This window comes from Panthera leo, chromosome E2 (assembly GCF_018350215.1).
Source record: "Panthera leo isolate Ple1 chromosome E2, P.leo_Ple1_pat1.1, whole genome shotgun sequence".
In the NCBI taxonomy this organism is placed as follows: domain Eukaryota; kingdom Metazoa; phylum Chordata; class Mammalia; order Carnivora; family Felidae; genus Panthera; species Panthera leo.
In genome coordinates this window covers 11,945,947-11,967,489 of record NC_056693.1, presented here as the reverse complement: position 1 = coordinate 11,967,489, position 21,543 = coordinate 11,945,947, and the positions used below count along the sequence as shown (strand labels likewise).

The 21,543-nt window shown below is 51.7% G+C and overlaps 1 protein-coding gene across 2 annotated transcripts in view; it reads right to left on the bottom strand.

Moving 5' to 3' along the window:
- Window positions 1-21,543, bottom strand: part of CEACAM20 (CEA cell adhesion molecule 20) — a 65,770-nt gene that overhangs the window by 17,535 nt on the left and 26,692 nt on the right. The window contains exon 2 of one of the 2 annotated variants that reach the window (XM_042918212.1): window positions 5,286-5,544. The gene's annotated coding sequence lies outside the window, so the exon portion shown is untranslated. Of the gene's footprint in view, window positions 1-167; window positions 362-5,285; window positions 5,545-21,543 lie in introns of those variants that run through there. The other variant, XM_042918214.1, reaches the window with a different exon arrangement.

Here is a 21,543-nt window from a genome sequence, read left to right as displayed (position 1 = left end):
CCTTGACGTCCCACGCCCCACCCCTCTCATCTGCCCAATCAACAGAGGCTGGCAGCCATGTTTCTCTCCAGCCCTCAATGGACCCCAGTCTGGCTCAGGCACTGCCCCATTCCCTGCTGAGTCAGCGGTGAAGGGCAGGAGCTCTTAGGATATCTGGAAGCAAATACTGATTCTGATGCGTCCTGGCTCCACGATCACGGGCACGGGGCTCTCTTTGCGAGCCCCAGTTTCTCCAACAGCAAAATGGGGAGGATAGAACCTAGTCCGTCGGGTTGTTGTGAGGTTCGATATCAGATGTCACGTGCCTAAAACGGTTCATAGGAAGTGTTCGGTCACTATTATTATTATTTCCTAAGTTTGCATTTTCTGCCTGTGGACCCAGAGCCTGACTGCCTTCCCTTGAATCCCAGCTTTGCCATTGCTTTGTTTGGCGAGTGATGTCCTCTGAGTCTCAGTTTCCCCATCTGTAAAATGGAGTAATAACAGTTCCCGCTTCATAGAACTGTCATAAAAGAAATCCTGAGCGTGCAGTCATCGACGGTGGGCCTCATCATACCCATTTGAGATCAACCTCCCTCTGCAGACAGCCTTTACCTGGCCCCTTCCCTCCTGCCTCCTCCCTACAGGGTCTTGCCTTCTGCGCACAGGGGGGAAGCAAACTTTGCAGAGAAGCTGGTGACTCTCAGCCCCTCATGGGACCCCGGAGCCCCTTGCACCCTGCCAGGGTCAGCCAGAGGGAAGAGCCGGCCTCAGGGCCACACGGCAAAGCCGGGCTGAGTTTTGCACACCACCCATTGAAAAGTCATTCCTTTGCCTCCAAAATGCTTATCAAAATATTCTAGCTCAGAGACCCTTTAAGCATAAATTTCATATCCGTCCCCTGGTGTGACCTGTCTGTCCGCTGTGTTCCTACCTCTCTTTTGCTGGGTCTCTCTCTCCACGACTCCCCAAGTCTAATTCTCTGTGTGTTTGTACACTTTCCTTCCTGTCTCTTTGTCCTCTGTCTCCCTCTCTCCTATCTGTCCCTCCCTGTTTTCCCCTCTGCTACAGTTTCTACTGTTATTTTCACTCTTTGCCTCTCTGTCCTTCTATTTCTCTCTGGGTCTCTGGTCCTGTGGTCCCAACTCCATTCCTTTCTGTATGTATGTCATTATCTCTGGTCTCTACCTTTGTCAATCTCTTTTGTATTTATCTCTCTCTTTGTATCTCTCTTTTTTGTACACACACACACACACACACACACACACACACGCGCGCGCGCGCGCACCAGCCCCATCCGCATCTGAATGGAACAGTACACTCACCTATAAGCAGGATTTCTGCCCAGTGGTGGCCCCTTAAGTCAGCAAGTCCCATGGGTTCTGGCACCTGATCGACGTGCCCCAACTTGCACACACAGACACCGTCTTCACTCCAGCTCCCCCCTCCAGCTCCCTCTTCCTCCCCCTCTGCCCTGCTGCAAACTCACAGGCACTATGATGGTGACAGCAGCTCCCAGGACAGACAGGGGTGGTGGCAGGAAGGAACTTTGGACCCACCTCCACCCTCCGCCCCAGGGCTCTCTTTCCTTCCTCTGCACAGCACAGACAGCAAGAGCCCCAGAAATCCTGGGGTTTCTCCCAAGGTGGAAGAGGGGAAAGAAATCCCTACCTTTTGGCCCTGAGTCCTTTGAGAATCATGTCTCCCTCCTCCCGAGACCCCCCCTCCCCGCCTCTTTGCCAGGACGGGGAAGCAATCCAGGGAGAAGGGGTACCAGGGAGGGAAAATAAGAGAATGTTAAGAGTTAAGGGAAACAGGAGCCAAGATAATGATAGTCAATCGTAATGATAACAAAAACAATCACGGTGGCTTCTGTTTGTGAAGACCTGAGGACAATCAGGCTCAGTGCCAAGCTCGCCACGAGCAGCCTGGAAATATTCAATGAGCTGAAATGATACTGATCATAAATAAAAAGCTGGGAGCACAGAATGAACTGGGTTGGGAGGGCCCCAGGGGGTGTCTGACCCAGCCTGGGGGGCGGGGGGGAGGAGGCAAGGAGGGCTTCCTGGAAGAGGAGACATCTGAGCTGAGAACTGGGGACACAGTCAAGGTTCAACGTAGGGGAGTTACATTTTTTTTTTACTTCCCTGCGGGCAAGACAAGCTGTTGGTGTTTGAGAGCATGGAGACCAAGATTTAGTGTCACTGGGTTAGGGAATAACCATTAACGAGCATCAACTCATGTATCCATTCATTCACTTCCTTATTCATCAACAAACATGCCTTAGACTCTTCTGTGATGATCCCTGTGCTTAGTAGCGTTGGGGACACAGTAGTGGCCAAGGCATCCCCAGCCCTGCCCACATGGGCTCACAGTCCGGCAGAATAGATGAACCTGTTCCCCGTCTGTACCAACCCAGCACGGGCGGGGCTGGGTTGGGGGAGCCCGGAGGAGGCACGTGACCAGGTCTGGAGGTCAGGGAGGGCTTCCTGGAAGAGAGGCCATCAAACCTGAGACCTGGAAGATGGGTCAGGGGAGAGTCTGGCAGGTGGAGGGGCCGCATGTGGGAGGCTGCTGAGTTGGCAGCAAGGAAGGAAGTTCAGGCGGCTCCAGAAAAGAGGAAGTGAGAGGGTGGGCGGTGTAGGTGGTGGTTAAGAAAACTCTAAAGCCACGACTTAGGGCACGAGAGGCACCTTGGCATCACGGAAGATCTCAGTCACCCGGCTACCTCCGCTTGCTGCCCGCCTGGGTCTCATTCATGCCACAGGCAGTCACCAAGCATCTGCTTCAGGGAAGCACGAGGCTTAGCAAACTGGGTCTGGAGGTTCGAAACCTGGCCCCTCCACCGGCCACGTGTTCAGCCCTGAGCGCCCGCCCTCGTGACCCCTGTCCTCCGCTGTAAGACGGGGCGGGGAGGGTTTAGCCTCTCCGCGCCCTCCACGCCGCAGCTGCGCCTTGCCAGGAAGGGGATGTCACCTCTGTGAGCGGGATGTCACCTCTGTGAGCTTCCGTATCCCAGCTGCAGACGGAGACAATGACTTAAGGCCGGGCAAGGGCTTGGAGCAGAGCCTGGCACAGAGCAAGCCCTCGGTGGGCGTGGGTCTCCACTGGGCGTCGGGACAGCAGCCCCTCTGTGGAAGTGCGCACCCACTCCGTCACTCGACGCCCGCACCCCGAGCACCTCCTGGGCTTGCTCTAGGTGCTCGGGACAAAATGCACAGTGCAGAGAGAGACCATACGCGACAAGCACACGAAACAGGTACGTCATGCGGCATATCAGGAAGTGATTCGGCGACGGAGACAGGAAGAGTCAAGCAGGTTAGGGGATATTATTATCCCATCTCGTCGCCCACCACAGCGACGCTCACGGAGGGGAGGTGACTTAGCTCTCGCCTAAAGTCACAGGGCCTATCGGGCCACAGGCTCTGATCCACCTGGCTCATCACCTCCACGTGTCCGGCCTTCCAAGGTCCGAAAGTGGCTTCTGGCCACCTCCAGCCCCGTCATCTCTGTACACGCAGATGGACGCCGGTGGCCGCATGACCCTACCGCACCCCCGGTGCCTGGGGCTCCCTGTGCTGAGCGCACCTGGTGCACCTGAGTCGGCATTCAAGGCCTCCGTCTACCCATCCTGTTCTGACCTGCAATCCACTCCTCAGCCAGGCTTCCCTCCGGATTCCGCTGCCCAGTGCCCCCCACCGCCCCGGGCCTCAGACCCTCGCCTCTCCCTCCCCTCCGCCCCACCCTAGAGGACAGAGCCACCACTGGAGTGGACTTTCCCAAATCTGCCCCTTCACACAGGGCTGGGGTTTTCTCTCCCAAAATCCCCCACCCCCCCTTCCCCATGGCAGGTTCTGTGTTTTCCTGCTCCAACAAGAGAGAGGAACTTCCTGGGCCCCTCCCTGGAACACAACTTCTACTTGGTCTCTGACAGGTGCAAATAAACCCAGGGCCCTGCTTCCCCCACACCCTCACCTGCCAGACTCACGCAGGCTGGCCCCAGGCTGTGTCTTCCCAAGCATGACCTCGACTGACCTCCCAGCCCGGACTGCCTCTCTACGGCTCGCGCCCACCTTCCCTCGGCAAACATTTATTTGGGCCTACTATGTGCCAGGCACTTTTTTTTAGGTGCTTGGAGCACAGACCAGCAAATGAAACAAATACAGACCTCTGCCCTTAAAGAAATCACTTTTATGCAAGGATGGGGAGGGGCAGAGGGAGGCAGACAACGAGCAGGACACCAACGGGGCGTCTGGGTGGCTCAGTCGGTTGAGCATCTGACTTTGATTCCAGCTCAGGTCATGATCCCAGGGTCGTGGAACCGAGCCCTGCATCAGGCTCCATACTGAGCATGGAAACTGCTTAGGATTCTCCCTCTCTCTCTCTCTCTCTCTCTCTCTCTCTCTCTCTCTCTCTCTGTCTCCCTCTGCCCCTCTCCCCTGCTTGCACTCTCTAAAATAAAAATGTATAAAAAATAAATTTAGTTAGAGGGTGCCTGAGTGGCTCAGTCGTTAAGCATTCAACTTTGGCTCAGGTCATAATCTAGCTCATGGTTCATGAGTTCCTGCCCCCGTCAGGCTCTGTGCTGACACCTCAGAGCCTGGAGCCTCCCTCGGATTCTGTGTCTCCCTCCCTCTCTGCCCCTCCCCACTCACACTGTCTTCCCCTCAAGAATAAACATTAAAAAAAAAAAATTTAAATACTTAAAAAAAAAAAAAAAAAGAGCGACCCCTACAGGTAAGAGTCAGTTTGCTAGTTTAAGAACAAACTTATTTTGCATAACACGGGTTAGAAAAATCTTGCTGAGTATATAGAGGCGTGGAAGAGCCAAGAAAAGAATCCCAAGAAGAAAATAAAACCAAACTCCAACAATAAAGTCCCAGGGACTTTATTTATTGGAATGATCTTTTTCTCTTGATCTCTTTTTCTTTCTTAAATTTTGGACATTTCACCTCCAATCAATAAGCCTCAACCCTAGCTGTACATCTGTCTTGGTCTGTTTGAGCTGCTATAGCAAAACACATACCGGGAAGATTATAGACAACAGAAATTTATATCTCATGGTTCTGGCGGGTGCAGCGTGGTCAGGTTCTAGTGAGGGCCCTCTTCCTGGTTCTCACCGTGTCCTCACACGGTGGAAGGAGCTCGGGATCCCTCTGGAGCCTCTGATCCCATTCAGGAGGCTCTGTCCTCGTGACCTCATCACCTCCCGAAAGGCCCCACCTCCCAACACCATCACTCTGGGAGTTGGGATTTCAACCTATGCATTTGTGGGGGACACAAACATTCAGCCCACAGAGCAATACCTGAGACAGTGATGTCGGCGTCCACGCTGCTGTGCGAGCTGGAAATGGAGTTTGAGGCCCTGCAGGTATAGACCTCCGAGCATGCCCTGGAGAGACTGGAAATGAAGAGGGTCTGGCCATCAGGCCCGGGGATCCCACTGATGCTCCGTATGTACCGGGCAGGGGGCTGGGAGTCAGCCAAGCAGAGCAGGGGGACGCTGGAACCAATCACTAGGGTGAAGCTGGGTCTGGTGAGGTCATGGTGGAGTGTCAGGGCCACCTGGACCGAGAGAAAAACATCCTAGTTGGGAAAAGTATGGAAAACAAGGACCACGATTCCCACCAGACTGGGCATTTAGTTCAGGGCTGAAAGTTCCACACATTGAGGGCGGCGTGCAGTCACATAACCTGGGAGTTTGCCCCATGAATGAATGAATGAATGAATGAATGAATGAATGAATGAATGAGTGAACTATTGCAGCCACCCCTTCACTGTGGTGTCTGGGTCCCTCACTGCCCCTAGCGAGACTTCAGCTCCGTGAGAACAGATGCTTACCTGTTATGTCCGCCGCATTGCCTGGGCTAACGTTCAGCATAGAGCGGGAGCTCATATCGTTCAAGAGAGAAGGAGGGGAAGGAGGGGGAGAAACCTGGGTTCAAGTTCCTGCCTTTACTCCTGACACTGTGAGATCTCGGCTGAGCCCCTCCCCGTTCTCGACCTCGGTTTTGTTGTTTGTAGAAGGAAGGGTATCTTCGAGTCCTTTCAGTTCTGCAAATATTTGTGTTCTAAGGACTGGAATTTCTGCGAGATTGGAATCCTGTGGTCTACATCTGACCTCGAACTTGAGGTAAGACGAGTCTGAAAGTCCCTAATTTGTTACATAATAAAGGTTCCGTAAGTGCCTCTTAAATAACTAGATGGTGAACGAACTTGTGAGAGAATATGAGTACTTACGTGCCCGGCTTTGTTCTAAGTTCTTACGTGACCCGACTCTGCTCCTCACAAGGACCCATGGAGGTAGACACTACTGTGACTTCCACCTTTCTGATGAGGAAACTGAGGCACGGAAAGGTGACGTAGCTTGCCCAAGGTCACCAGCTCAGAAAGAGCAGAGCCTGGATTTGAATCCAGCCAGTCTGTAGAGCCCTTGCTCTATCTACACGGCCCCTGTTCTTGGCTATAAATGGTGGATGGACCAGTGGGCGGTAGAGAGGGAGGTACCCTGTGTTACAGAGGTGGGTCTGTTATGGGGCGGGGAAACCCATACTCGCAGGCCACATCGGCACAAGGCCCTCGTGGGGTCTGGCTCCCAGGTGCCTCCTGGTCTCCCAGTGGTGGGTGCCAGAGTCATGGCGTGTGACTGTGGGAATGCGAGGCCCCGCCATCCGCTGACATCACCGGCCCCTCCCCTCCCCAAATCACCTCGACATTCAGAAACCACCAGATCATCACCTCCTTGTTTTGGGGAGACACATGTCAAATTCAAGGAGGCCATGTGCTCCACGGGAGACAGGGCTGCCACCGGGGTTGGTGGCCTTTTCTGGGGAGGAGAAAAGAGAAACTGAGGGTGATAGGGCTGAAAGGGATCTGGAGCCCCAGGAATTATCAGTGGCAGGAAATGCCTCCCTGGGGCCTTGGAAACACCCACTGCTGGCTTTGCTGGTTCCAAAGTGAGCACATCTGGCACCAGCCTCAACTGTAATGGGAACACACACACACACACACACACTCACACACATACCCAACAAGCCCTCACCCACTCCCCTGAAGAGTGGATCCCAGATCCTCTCCCCAGAAAACACACCCATGCACACATTTGCATCTAATTTCAGGTAATCATGGGCTACTCTAAGGACCGACTGCAGAGGCCGGGTGAAGACTAGATTATAAATTAGTAAAGATCTTCTTTGAAGAGAGTTTGGCAATACAGATCAAAAGCTGTGAAACAGGTATGCCTTTTGCCCTAGTGGTTCCACTTTTTATAATTATTCCTAATGAAATTATCATCACCATGTGCAAAGAAATTAGCTATAAAGATATCTGGTGCCACACAGCTTATAAAAGGGTAAACTGGAAAGGGTCTTGATTTACAATGAAGACTGTATTTTTTTTAATGTTTATTTATTTATTTTTGAGAGAGACAGTGTGCATGCAAGTGGGGGAGGGGCCGAGAGAGAGGGAGACCCAGAATCCGAAGCAGGCTCCGGGCTCCGAGCTGTCAGCACAGAGCCCGACGCGGGGCTCGAACTCACAAACCGTGAGATCACGGCCTGAGCCGAAGTCGGACGCTTAACCGACTGAGCCACCCAGGCGCCCCGTACATTCTTTTCAACCATTCATGGAACATATACCAAGATAAGCCATATCCTGGGCCATAAAACAGAACTCAACAAACTTTTTAAAAAATGGAAATCATACAGTGTGACCACAATAGACTCAAACTGGAAATAACTAACAGAAAGATAATAGCAGACTCTCCAAACATTTGGAGACTGAACAGCACATTATAAATAAGCCACGGGTCAAAGAGGGAGTCTCGGAGAAAAACAAGAAATACGTTGAACTGCATGAGAATGAAAATACTGCACGTCAAAGTTGTGAGAGCAGTGCTGAGAGGGAAACTGATGGCACCAAAAGGCCGACTTTAGGCAAGAGGGAAAGTCTTCAACAATCTAAGTTCCCGCCTCAAGAAATTAGAAAAAGAATAAATTAGGGCGCCTGGGTGGCTCAGTCGGTTAAGCGGCCGACTTCGGCTCAGGTCACGATCTCGCAGTCCGTGAGTTCGAGCTCCGCATCGGGCTCTGGGCTGACAGCTCAGAGCCTGGAGCCTGTTTCAGATTCTGTGTCTCCCTCTCTCTGACCCTCCCCTGTTCATGCTCTGTCTCTCTCTGTCTCAAAAATAAATAAAAACGTTTAAAAAAAAATTTAAAAAGAAAAAGAATAAATTAAACCCAAATCAAGAAGAAGAAAGAAAATAATAAAGAGCACAAATCAATGAAACTGAACCACAGAGAAGGTCACTGAAACAAAAAGCTGGTCCTATCAAATGATCAATAAAATTGATTAACCTCTACCATTACTAAGAAAATAAAGAGGGAACCTTCGGATTACTAATTTATCAATGTTGGGGAAGAAACAGTAAACATCATTAGGCCCTGCTACCAACAGTGGGGTGATAAGGGAACAGGACAAACAGGCCTACACCCATAAATTTAACCATGTAGAGAAAATGAACCAGTTCCTTGAAGATCACAAAGTACCATCACTAACCCAATGTGAAACAGATTATTTGAATAGCCCTATAACAGTTAAGGAAGTGGATTTTATAATTAAAAAAAAAACTTTTTAAATGTCTCTTTATTTTTGAGAGAGAGAGAGAGAGAGAGACAGACAGACAGCATGAGCAGGGGAGGCGCAGAGAGTGAGGGAGACCCAGAATCCAAAGCAGGCTCCAGGCTCTGAGCTGTCAACACAGAGCCCAATGCGGGGCTCGAACTCATAAACCATGAGATCATAACCTGAGCCAAAGCCAGACACTTAACCGACTGAGTCACCCAGGCATCCCTGATTTTGTAATTTAAAATCCAGGAAAAAAGAAATCTCCAGGCCCAGAGGCTTTTGCATGAGGGTTCTACCAACTCTTTAAAGAATCAGCACCAATTTTATGCAATCTCTTCCAGAATATAGAAAAAGGAGAAATACTTCTGTATCCATTTTACGAGGCCAATATTACCCTGTTACCAAAACCAAACAAAGACAGTACAAAGAAAGGAAGTTACAGACCATATCTCCACAGGAATACAGACACAAGAATTCTTAACAAAATAGTCGCAAATAGACTTTAGAAATACGTAGAAAGAGTTGTACCCCAGCACCAAGTGGGGTTTATTCCAGGGATCCGAGACGGGTTTCATATTTGAAAACCAACTGATGTCATCCACCATATTAACAGGCTAATAAAGAAAAAAAATCACATGGTCATATAAATTGATGCAGAAAGCATTTGAGAGGGGCGCCCAGGTGGCTCAGTGGGTTAAGTGTCCGACTTCAGCTCAAGTCACGATCTCATGGTTCGTGAGCTCAAGCCCCACGTTGGGCTCTGTGCTGACAGCTCACAGATTCTGTGACTCCCTCTCTCTCTGCCCCTCCCCTGCTCGTGCTCTCTCTCTCTCTCTCTCTCTCCCTCCGTCCCTCTCAAAAATAAAGAAAAGGAAAAGAAAAGAGCATTTGAGAAAATTCAATATTTGTTCATGATTAAAACCCTCAGAAAACTAGGAATGGAGGGGAATTTCCTCAACTTGAAAAAGAGTACACACACACACACACACACACACACACACTACAGCTAACATTATATTTGATGGTAGAAGAATGAATTCTTTGCTCCCAAAATTAGAAACAAGTCAGGATGTCTGGGCTCACTACTCTTATTCAACAGAGTACTGAAAGTTCTAGCCAGTGAAATAGGCAAGAAAAGGCATACATATCAGCAAAGAAGGCATAAAACCATCTCAGTCTGTGGGTGTCACAATGGTCTATGAAGAGAATCCTAAATGATATCCAAAAACCAAAACCAAAATATTCCTACAACCAACAAGTGAGTTCAGTAAGGTCTCCAGATACAAGATCAACACACAGAATTCAACTGCATTCCTATGTACCAGCAACAAAAACATGCAAACAGAAATTTTAAATGCAACATAGCTTACACGTTTCCTTTACTCATTTATCTGTCAAAGGACACTGAGGTTTGTTTCCATGTCTTGGGCACCGTAAATAACGCTGCAGTGCACATAGGAGGTGCCGGTATCTTTCTCGGTTCGTGTTTTTGTTTCCTTTGGATAAACACCCAGAAGTCGAGCAGGATATGTACAACACGAGCCTGGGATATCCTATGCCAGAAAGGAAGGAAGTGCTTTTGAAAAATGGGCATGTCACAAGGAAGATCAAAGAGGCTCTCACTGGCCACATCTGGAAGAATTTAAGCACCAAAATATTAAGTACAGTGATGAGTTTTAAACCATTGAAAAAGAAATTTATGAGCACATAGTGATGAGAGATAGACAGATGGTTGATAGATAATGGGCGGATGGATAATAGAAAGATGGGTGGATAGACAGTAGGTAGATGACAGAGTGATACCTAAGTAGATGATAGAGGGCATACAGGTAGATGGCAGATAATAGATGACAGATGCGAGAGAGAGAGAGAGAGAGAGAGAGAGAGAGAGAGAGAGAGAGGGAGAGAAAGAGGAAGGGAGGGAGGGAAGGCGGGAGGGAGGAAGTGTGGAAGAAGGAAAGGAGGAAAGGAAGAAAGAAAATAGAGGACAGGAACGAGAGGTGGAGGAGGGATCTTGCTTACGGAAGAATCCCATTTCTGACTGCTCAATGCTGAGAGTGTTGGACTCAGGAAATCGTCATTTGCAAGACCTCCAAAGCAAGAACCATCAGTGGACGCTCAGCCTCAGAGGAAGTTTTGGTGAGTAGGATACGGCCTTCATGTGTGTGTCCACACAATGCTTATTTATTCCAAGGGAGGAAAGAGAAAACAGTAACCATTTTGACTCGGTGGTCAAAATGACATCGCCCACGGTGGACAGATGGGACACTGTGCCCCGTCCCCAGATGCCACGCCCCCAAGAAGGACACAACCTCACACATGCAGTATGCTGGCCAGGAGTGCCTAATTACGAGGAAACATCAGACAAACACAAAATGAGAAATGTTCTCTTTTGTAAAGGGGGAGGTATAGTCCTTAAAAAAGTCACTGTTGTTGAAGATAAAGAGAGGCTGTGGGAAAGTTCCAGGTTATAGGAGGCTAAAGAGACAGGACACAAAACAGCTCCCGACTATAGACTGGGTCCTGAACTGGATGGGGGGGGGGGGATATATGTTATAAAGGACTTTTTATCGCAGTGACTGAGAGTTGGAACGTGGACAATTTGCTAAAAGCAGTGCATCACTGTGTATTCACGAAGTCCACAGTCGTTTATGTAAGAGCGTCCCTGTTCTTAGGGAATGCACCCTCCAGGTATCTGGGGGTAGAGAGTCGTGATGTTTGTGTCTTACTCTCACATGGGGGCTGGGGATGGGGAGAGACAGAGAGCACAGAATGATAAAGAGTCAATAGTGACAATAGACGAGTCTGGTTAAGGGGGACGTGATGGTTGTTTGTACCCTTTTGACGATTTTTGCCACAATTTGAAATCTGAAATTATGCCCAAAGAAAGTCTTTAAAAATTCCGTGCCAGAAAAGACCCAAGCGCTTTCAGAACAAGGCTTCTCCCTACATTCTCCACAGCCGTGCCTGGGAGTGTTCACTTCCCACATCCCTGACAACACTAAGTGGCATCACACTTTTAAAAAACGTAACAGGGGCGCCTGGGTGGCTCGGTCGGTTGAGCGTCCGACTTTGGCTCAAGTCATGAGCTCAAAGTTCATGAGTTTGAGCCCCACGTTGGGTTCTCTGCTGACAGTGCAGAGCCTGCTTCAAATCCTTGGTCTCCCTTTCTCTCTCTCTGCCCCATTCATTCATTCTCTCTCAAAAATGACCAAACATTAAAAAAATAAAAATAAATGAAATAAAATTAAGGATCTGGGTAACCTGGGTGGTGGCTGTTCCTCAGAACCACTTGTAGGAGATGAGATTCTGAGGGAGCACCGGACAGACAGGCAGACGTCGTTCCCCTCGGTGGCCCAGGGAGGAATGGAGGCCACGGCCAGCTGGGCAGACACCTGCTTGCTGCAGGAGCCCGTGAAGCAGGCAGAGGGAGGAGGCAAGGGGCACTACCACGGGGGCCACTTGGCAGCATTCCAACACTGGAATTAGCCCCTTTTAGGTTCTCGCTCATGGGAGCTCAACAAGGGGAGAGGAAAGGGCAGGTGCAAAGGCCCTGAGGCAGGAGTGAGAGTGTTGGTTTAAGAGAACAGTAGAAAGATCGGTGTGGCTGGAGTTGAGTGAGTGAAAAGGAAGAGAGGTAGGAGATAAGGTCAGAGGTAAGGCAGGCACACCACACAGGTGCTATTGGCATTTTTGGGAAGGGGAAGGGGAAGGAGGGGAAGAAGGGGAAGGAGAGGGAGGAGGAGAATTATGTACAGGTATATAAAATATATAAATGTATATATAAAAATCATATGTATATGATTATTATGATTATTATGATTATTAACAGTTATTTGTCCTGTGGGGCTCTCCTAGGCATTGCAAGTAGTTTAGCAAGTCTGACCCTCCACTACCCTAGAAGGTCCCTCTAGGCTTTGAGACGAGAACATCCCCACATTGCCAATTACCCCACACACTGCCCCCCACTAGGGGGCAGTATTGGCCGTGGTTGGGACCAATTCACGGCCGCTCTCGTAGGCCATTTTAAGGATTGTGTTCGTAAGAGTGTTCCGGAACCACTGGAGGCTTTGGGGCGAAGGGATGACGTTAAATGATCATTCTGGCTGCACAGCGAATGGGTTTTGCAGTCCAAGGACACAGTGGCCACACTGCTCAGCTCGGAGGAGCGGGCTGCGATGCGCATACAGGTAACACCCGCAGGGTCCCCGCTACACGCACAGTGACACGCGGCAAACCCGGGGCAAAGCAGAAGCAAGGCGGTCCGGAGGTGGCCGCAACAGTCCAGGCGCGAGGGCGGTGACTTGAACCGAAGTGGTTGCAATAACGAAACCGACAAATGGGGACATTGGCCATCCTGAAGCCGAGAGTATTTGCTGGCGGATCAGATCGGGGGGCGCAAGCGAGGAGGCTCTGGGTTCAGGGGCAGGAGCCCCTGAACCAACGGGGGTGCCATTCCCTACGATGTGAAGGCGTGGGGCGGGGCGCACAGGGCCGGGGAAGAAAATCAGGAAACGTGAGCACGTAGCTGTTACCCGCACGCCGGAGCCATTCCAGAAGTTCCGTCCGCAGGGACCCTCTAAGGGACCAGCCATGTTTTCATGAGGCCCCCATGGTCTTTCTGCCTCCTCCCAGGTGGAGTCTAGACCTAGAGGAAAAGCAGGAGCGTCTGAGAAGCGTCCACACCACCGCTGCAGGGTCCTTGGTTTCTCATCACCCCCAAAGAGAGCCCATCAGTCCTGTCCCTCTGTGTCCCGCCCCCGTTCAGCCCAGACTGCCCCGTCAGGGACAGAAGTGCCCCCAGGGTCTTGGAGGTGAGCCTGGGAAGAGGGCCCGAGGCTTAGGGCGGGGTCCACCGGCACCAGGCTGGGGTCTCACCAATTCCGCAGGTTCCTCCAGAGGCTGCAGTGACCCAGCTACCCGGCCAGAAAGAACAGCCCGGCCCTGCTTTTGTCGATGAGGAGCGTGGCCTTGGGCCCCTCGGCAGGGGCGGGGGCAGCCTCCATGTGCCCCGGAGGTCCTCCGTGCCACCCGAGGTGCCTGGCACACAGCGTTGGCCCCAAGTGGAGTCACGGGCTACGGACCCGAGCCTGGGCTCCGGGCTAGTTTTTGCTAGGCACCTGCAGCCTGGTATGAAGGTGTTGACATCAGCCTCCAAGGCCACGGATGGGAGTTTAGCGGAACAAGCGATAGAGAACAAGAGGAAAAGTAAAGGCGGCTTCTTCTCCGCCTCAGATTCTGCCTGGCAGGCAGTTTCCAAAGGCCAGCTGGGGTCCAAAGGCCTAGGGGTGGACGAGGAAGCCACAAGGACACTCAAGTCACCTCGATGCTTGGTTTCTGACGCCGGCGGGCTGCTTGGCAAATGGATGGACGGGCAGAGAGGGTCAACAAAGACATGTCACCAGGTCAGCATGGGAGAAAACAAAGTGTGAAAAACAGTGGTCTAGAATTTTTATGTTTTTGTTTGATTGTTTGTTTTTTTTTTATTTTTGAGAGAGAGTACAAGTGAGGGAGGGGCAGAGTGAGGGGGAGAGAGAGAGAATCCCAAAGTGGGGCCCAAGCTCACCCGATAAGGGGCTCGAACTCACAAACCGTGAGACTATGACCTGAGCCTAAGTCAGCTGCTTAACCAACTGAGCTACCCGGGCGCCCCAGCCGAATTTTTAAATGACAGCAGCTAGCGCTGGCAAGGGCGAGTGCATGCCAGTGCAAGCTTTCTAAGCAGGATGTGTCAAAGGACATAAAAATGTGCCTTCTCTTTGACCTCACAATTCCTCTTGTATTTATCTTAAGACAATCATTATTGATACATGAGGGTATTTACCTTGGGGCAAATCGTGCAAGTGTTGTTCATGGGATCGTTTGGTCTGGGATCAAAAAGACAGGTCAGAATTACCTAAGTCAAGAGACTAACAGTGCAACGGCTGGAGCCCCAGCAGCCACTTTGAGCAACGAGGAGACCTATGGAAGGAGGCCATGCCTGGTACAATGAAAGACGTACACAGAAGGTGCTTGGATCTCTGGGGACCATGAAGCCGCAAGACCAGACTGTGATTTCTTTACCAGTTAGCTATCGCTGTGTCACAAACCCCCCTAAAGCTTAGCGGCTTCAAGAGAGAGACACAGGTAGTATACAAGTTCTCTTGAGACATGGGCTCAGGGTTAGCACTTTATTATTTCTACCTCATTCTGTTAACCAAAGCAAGTCAGGAGGCCAGCCCAGACTCAGGGAGGGGGGGCAGGAAAATGATTCTACCTCTTGATGGAAGAAGCTGTAAGTCATGGTACAGGGGGTGTGGATACAGCGAGTGGAGAAGTGGGGTCACTGCTGCCATGAAACTACCACAAATTACATTCCATGAGAGAGAACTACATGCTCTATTAATAAAAGCACTGCTATTCTGAATTTCTGTTTCATGCCCCGGAACCAAATCCCTACTTGGTATAAAGAGCATGGCAGACAGAAGAGTATAAGCAAAGGCCCTGTGGTGGGAGGAGCATGAAAACTTCAAACAACCGAAGTAAGTGAGGTTGGGGGTGCCAGGGGCAAGAGGATCCAGTCAGGGAGCCACTTCCCACCAGCACCGCGTTTCCTCGTCCTCCTGTGGCCTACCCACACATCTGGCGACAGTCACTCTCTCCTGGGGCAGGTTCTGGCTCAGCCCACTTTGTCAGGCACATGCTGAGGGCTGGATTTGATTCCGTGGGCATTAAGGATGAAGACAGGGTCGCGAGCTTTCAGAATTCCCATCTACCCTGTCTCTCTGAAAGCTTCGCGAGAGCAGGTAGGAACAGGGGCACGGGAGACTTACCCTGGGGCTTCTTTTAAAAAAAAAATTTTTTTTTAATGTTGATTTAATTTTGAGAGAGAGAGAAAGAGGCAGAGAGAGAGAGGGAGACACAGAATCGGAAGCAAGCTCCAGGCTCCGAGCTGTCAGCACAGAGCCCGACGCGGGGCTCGAACCCACGGACCGTGAGATGGTGACCTGAGCCGACGTTGGACGCTCAACCGACTGAGCCACCCAGGCGCCCCTACAATGCGCATCTTTATGTTCCTTTGGGCTGCGAGAACATTCCTGTGGGAGTATATACCCGAGAGGATAATTGCTGGGTCCTGGGGGCTGCACATGCTTGGTCTGCCCAAGTCATACCACGTTGTCCTACAGAATCGCTGTTGCCGTCCACATTCCCGCCAACGCTGTCTGAGGCTCCCCCGACTCTGTCCCCACGGACACTTGGCATCATCCAGCCCGCTCGCTTTTCCTGGCCCCAGGGAGCGGGGCCTGAAGTTCAGCTGCGTGTGCGAGATGAAGATAACCCCTCCCCGCATCTCCGCTTCGCCGAGTGAACCCAGAAGCCCAAAGACAAGAGGCCCGGGCAGCCAGGAAGAGGGCCGGGAGGCCAGGAAGAGCCCTCAATTCTGGACGGCGGCACACTGACCCGATCGACGGCTTTTGCTGTGAACGTCTGTGCGCTGGTCCTCACTGTAGTCCCAGAGGGTATCTGTCCGCTCATTCCGCCGGTCAACTCACATACACTGGGCAGCTACCACGGGCCGGGCGCTGTTCCAGGTACTGCGGCCACGACGGCAGACAAAGCAGACAAGGCCCTGCTCCCAGGGCGCTGACGCTCCAATGGGGCTCCATTCACACCGCCCAGGATGTGCATTCTAAGCAGAAGATGGCAGGACCGGGACAGGCTGAAAAGGAGCTGCCTCGAGTTCCCCTGACTTCCTGCAGTGACCCCTTCAAGAGTGACCCCTTCTCACTCTTCATATATCTTCTGAGGGTGATAAAGAGAAGGGGGGCTGGAGTAAACAGGGGTCCTTGGACCGGCCAGTGGGCCCCTTCCTCATGCCCCTGGGAGCCCCCGGGTCCTCCGGCCCAGCATCAGCCTCCCGTGCAGGACAGAGGAGAGGAAGGTACAGAGGTTCATCTACAGAGACACTTCCACAGCTTTCAAGCTCCCTCCCCTGGATGCCGCACCCCTCCCCAAGCCCTGCTGTGCACCTGCTGACCCTGTCGGCAATAATCGGCACCGGACTTACCTTCTCAGGTGAGAAAACACAGCGGCCCTGAGCCGGAGGGGAAGTCAGAGGAGAGAGGATTTTAATTCTGCCCAGGGGAAGGGGGTGCAGAATACGGGGCTTCCCGCGACAAGGGGCTAAAATCCCAAATCTCTGCTCTAGTGTTGAAGGCCTCCGTGATATGACCCACACCAGCCTTTCCACCATTAATGTCCATCCTCCCACCGCCTCCCTGCCACACACACACACACACACACACACACACACACACACACAGGGAGCCCCATTCTCTTGTTCCTCACTCAACCTTACCACCTCCTTGCCCCAGATCTACATGCAACGAGGGGGGGGGGGGGCGGCTGAAGATGGCGCTCGCTGACCCCCCATGGGAGAAGTTTTGAGCTTGGCATTCAAGGTCTCTACAAACAGGCCTCTGCCTCCCTTCTCACCACTAGCTTCCACACACCCAGAAAAGAATTCTGAGCTCTTGTCCCCCACATGCTACCCTTGCACGCCCTCCCAGCCAGCCATTCTGCCAGGCCCAGAGCGGTGGAGGGCTGGCCTGTGGAGCAGGGAAAGCTCTTTGGTTCCCCCCCACACCCAGACGAGTAAGCTCTAAAGCCTTCAGCTTGGCATTCAAGGCTTCTATGATCGGGTCTCTGCCGACCTGTCCGCCCTTAGTCTCCACCAGCATAAAGAGAACTCAGAAATGTGGTTCACCCATCTCTATCCTCATCCTGTCCAGGGATTCCCCCAGCCTCCCCGCGGAGATGAGAGCCCAGCCCTCGTTTCGGGAAAGGGAAGCCATGGCTACCTGGCCCCGCGTGAAGCCCAGGAAATAGCCCACGGTGGTGACCAGAACCACACCAACCATCACTCCAAGTACAATGCCAGCAATGCCCCCTCCCCAGGGATGGGTGGTCCGTAGAATGCCCTGGCCACTCTCCGCCGAGGCTTCTGTGGAGATGGGGGCGGGGGAGAGTGCCCAAAGATTTCCCAGTCCTAATCCCCGGAACCTGTGACTGTTCCTTTACGTGGTAAAAAGATAGTTTGCAGCTACGACGAAGTTAAGGGGTCTTGAGATGGGGCGATTGGCCTGGGTTACCCAGCTGGACCCTAAAGGCGAGTGTGCTTAGAAGGAGGCAACAGAGGGAGATTTGACAGAAGAGAACAGGGCCACGTGGTAGGAGCAGACAGAAGCAGAGGGAAACGGGGTCAGAGATGGTGCCATGATGCTGGCTTTGAAGACGAAGAACCAAGGAATGCAGTTCTAGAAGCTGGGAAAGATGAGGGAACACATTCTCCCCTACAGCTTCCCAGGGGAGCAAAGTCCCGCCAATATCTTGACTTCTGCCCCCGACAGACTGATTTTGGACTCCTAACCTCCGGAAGTATATAAGGATACGTTTGTGCTGTTGTAAGTCACCACATTTGTGGCGATTGTTTACAGGAGCCACAGGATAACAATCCAGAGGCCCAACACCTCCATGAACCACCCATTCACCCTGGATTTCAACTGCCCTGTCAACCGAGCATCATTAATCTAGAGTGCCCCCCACCCCCACCCCCAGGGCCCAGGAAGAGTGAGCTCATTGATTACAGCACACTCGTGGAATTGAAGTTAGTCTGTCCGAACTGAGGCCAGAACCGTGTGTGATCAGCACCTGGCCAGACCCCACTAGGACGGACTGAATAAAGGAAGCGAGAGATGTCAGCAGTCTGGCTTCTGGAAACAGGGGGCTCTGAACACGCTGGGTTCAAAGAACACATTGGAAATACTTCAAAGTAAGGACCCTGGGCTTAAATTCCGGCTCAGCCACTTTCTAGCTGAGTGATCTTTAGCAAATTACTAGACGTCTCTGAGCCTCCTCCTCATCTAATAAGTGGAGACAACAGCAAAGGTTGATCATGAGCTTGTTAGGGTATTAAAATGGCTGCAAATTCTTTGTCACTCCTTCCACGGAAAGGATGAGACTGAGACCCCTGCCTGGAATCTGGGCTGGCTTGGGGCTGCTTTGGCAATAGCGTAAGACAGTGACTCATGACTTTCCTGGTGAGGTCATGAGAGGTCACGTGGCTGCCAAATGCCTTCATTTCCTGTTGCTGCCGTAACGAATTTCCACAAACTTAGCAGCTTAAGAGAACACAAATGTATTATCTGACGGTTCTGCAAATCAGAAATCTAACATGACTTAACACAGCCACATCCCTCTGGGCTCCAGGGGAGAATCCATGCCCTTGCTTTTTCCAGCTTCTAGAGGCACCTGCGTTCCTTACATTAGCTCACGCCCCCCCCCCCGCCCCCCTCCCCCCCCCCCCCCACCACCACCGTGCTCCAACCTCCCTTCCATCACCATATCTCCTCCTCTGACTCTGGTCCTCCCGCTTCCCTCTTATAAGAACTCCTAGGATTACTAAGGGCCCATCCAAATAATCCAGGTGGATCACTCCATCTCAAGATCCTTAACTCAATTACGTCGGCAAAGTCCCTCTTGCCACGGGAGCTAACATATTCACCAGTTCGAGGGATTAGGATGTGGACATCTCTGGCAGGACACTACTCGGCCTGCCACAGTTGGATAGACATCCCCTCTCTGTGCCTCAGTCTCCTCATCCTTCAAATGGGGATTAACAGTAGTACTCATCTCTGAGGTTCTTGTGCGGATTAAGTAAGATCACGGGCCTGGCGATAGGAAGGGCTCAAAAGCATTAGCTGTTGTCTTAGTTTAGAATCTCCCAGAAGAGGACTCTCGAGACTTCCTAGTTAATTTCGGAAGCTCAAGGAACAGTGATTGGGGGGGGGGGGGGCGACACAGAGCAGGGAGGATGGATTATAAGGGGGGGCCACTATGCCAGCTGCCACAGCTAGTAACCAGAGCTCAAGCCTATAGGAAAGCAGGGCAGGTGCACACCCAAGGTGCAAGGGCACTGGGGTATTTTTGCTCCAATTTCTCTCAGTCATTGCCTGAGTGCTGTTCCCACAGGGTATTAGTCCTGAGGCACTCCCAATTTGGCCCATGCAGGGAGAGCGGCCTTCAGAGTGGCCAGAAAATAGCCCACAGGCACCAAGATGCATGTTGGAAGTCTACTAGAACACCATGGAACATCCAAGGGATGTGGGCAGGGCTCTGAGAGCGCCCCCTGCAGCTCTTTTTATTATTATACCCAGCTACATGGGACAAGAATTCACATAAGCTGTGTGGAGTGATCCTGCGGTCGTGGAGGAGGGGGGTCACATCCACCTGGGGTTGCTAAGGGCACAGTCCCCCAACTCTTAGTGCCTGCCAAGGCCACTGAGCCTCCAGAGGTATGGGATCCCCAAAGAGAGCTGCGAGCTTTTGTGCCACGGGTTATCCCCGCCTCATCCCCTTGACCATAATGCATGAATTACGCATCAGCAGGCAGTGGCCAAAGCAAGTCGGGGCCCCCAAGGAGGCAGAACCGCCAATGCCTCCCTAGCCTCAAGAGGCCAGAAACTCTGATGTCAGATTGTTCAAGTGGAAAGGGATTTATTGTCAGAAGACCAAAAGGCGACTCCAAATCAAAGGCAGGACAAGGCTGGATCTCATGGACCTGAGCAGCCAGGGCCCCCCTACCCTCAGGGCAGCTTCTGTCCCTTCCCTGAAGTCAGACGAACCCCTACACACCCCACACACCGCATGGCCTCCCTCACCCTATTTCCTCATCTTGTTCTCACACACAAGAGCGATAATACTGTCTCCTTCCCATGGAAACGCTGCCGGGTCCACAGCCTGGCTTTGTGTGTGCTGTTCCATGCATGGTTTATGTATTACATATGGACAGACTATGTATTACATACGTCATATATAACGCTTATCACAATCATCTTCTCCCTGGCAAACTCTCTCCACCAAGGCGAGAAAATGGCTACCGTAGGCCCCTGACTTCATGCTTCCAAGTGAGCTACCTGCCGGAGGGCCCCTGACTCTCGTTTCAAATCCCAGTGACTGGGCCTCCCAGTTGAAGCCTGCTGGTGCCAGTCTTGGACATCCCAAGGCCTTTTTTCTAGAAAGTTCATGGAAATGGAATCAGACGTTATGTGGTCTTTTGTGTTCAGCTTCTGATACTCAGCCTCGTGAGTCTGAGACTCATCCCAGCTGCCGTGTGGATCGAGAGTTCATCCTTTTTTATTGCCAAATGGTGTTCCACCGCGGGGATGTTCCACAATTTGCTTCTCCACTCACCTTTTAATGGACAATAGGATTATTTCTAGCTGGGGCTGTGATAGGGTCCCCTCCCTGAGGAAAGAAAAAAAAACCTCAAGGCAACCTGGCTATATGGGTACTGACAACGTCCCTCATGACCTTGTAACATGAGACCACTTACTTAATCAGGCTGCATGTTTGTGCATTACCACATGTGGGAGACAAAGAAGTAAAAAATGTATAAAAAACTATGCCACGTGGTGTTTGGGGCTCAGCTCTTTGGATACGAACCCAACTGAGCAGTGCCGGCAGGAATGAAGTTGCTTCCTGGAAAGAAAAGCCTCCGTGTCACGACTCTCTGTGCAAGAATCCTGCTACATTACTTGGGGGCTCATCCGGGATTCGGAGACGGCGCGCTTGATCCGCAGGAGACTAGCCCTCCCGGTGCACCGGGGCGAGGACCCCGTGTGCACCAATGGAACCCGTGAGGCCCAGGAACCAGTTCAGAGACTGGTAAGAACCCAGGTTCGTTTAGGCAGACCTGCCCATAAGAGTCAGAAAGGGAGCCTGATCACCTCCCAGTCCTAATTCCACAAGGGACGAGGAACAAAGCTACAACTCTAAGGTGTTGGGCACGGGGTGCTGGGCAGCAGGTTGGAGTTGCCGTGTGACTGTGTATGTGGACTTGTCTCTCATTCATTTCCTGGGTCAATGACTAGGATAATCAGAGCCAACTGTCTCTGGTTA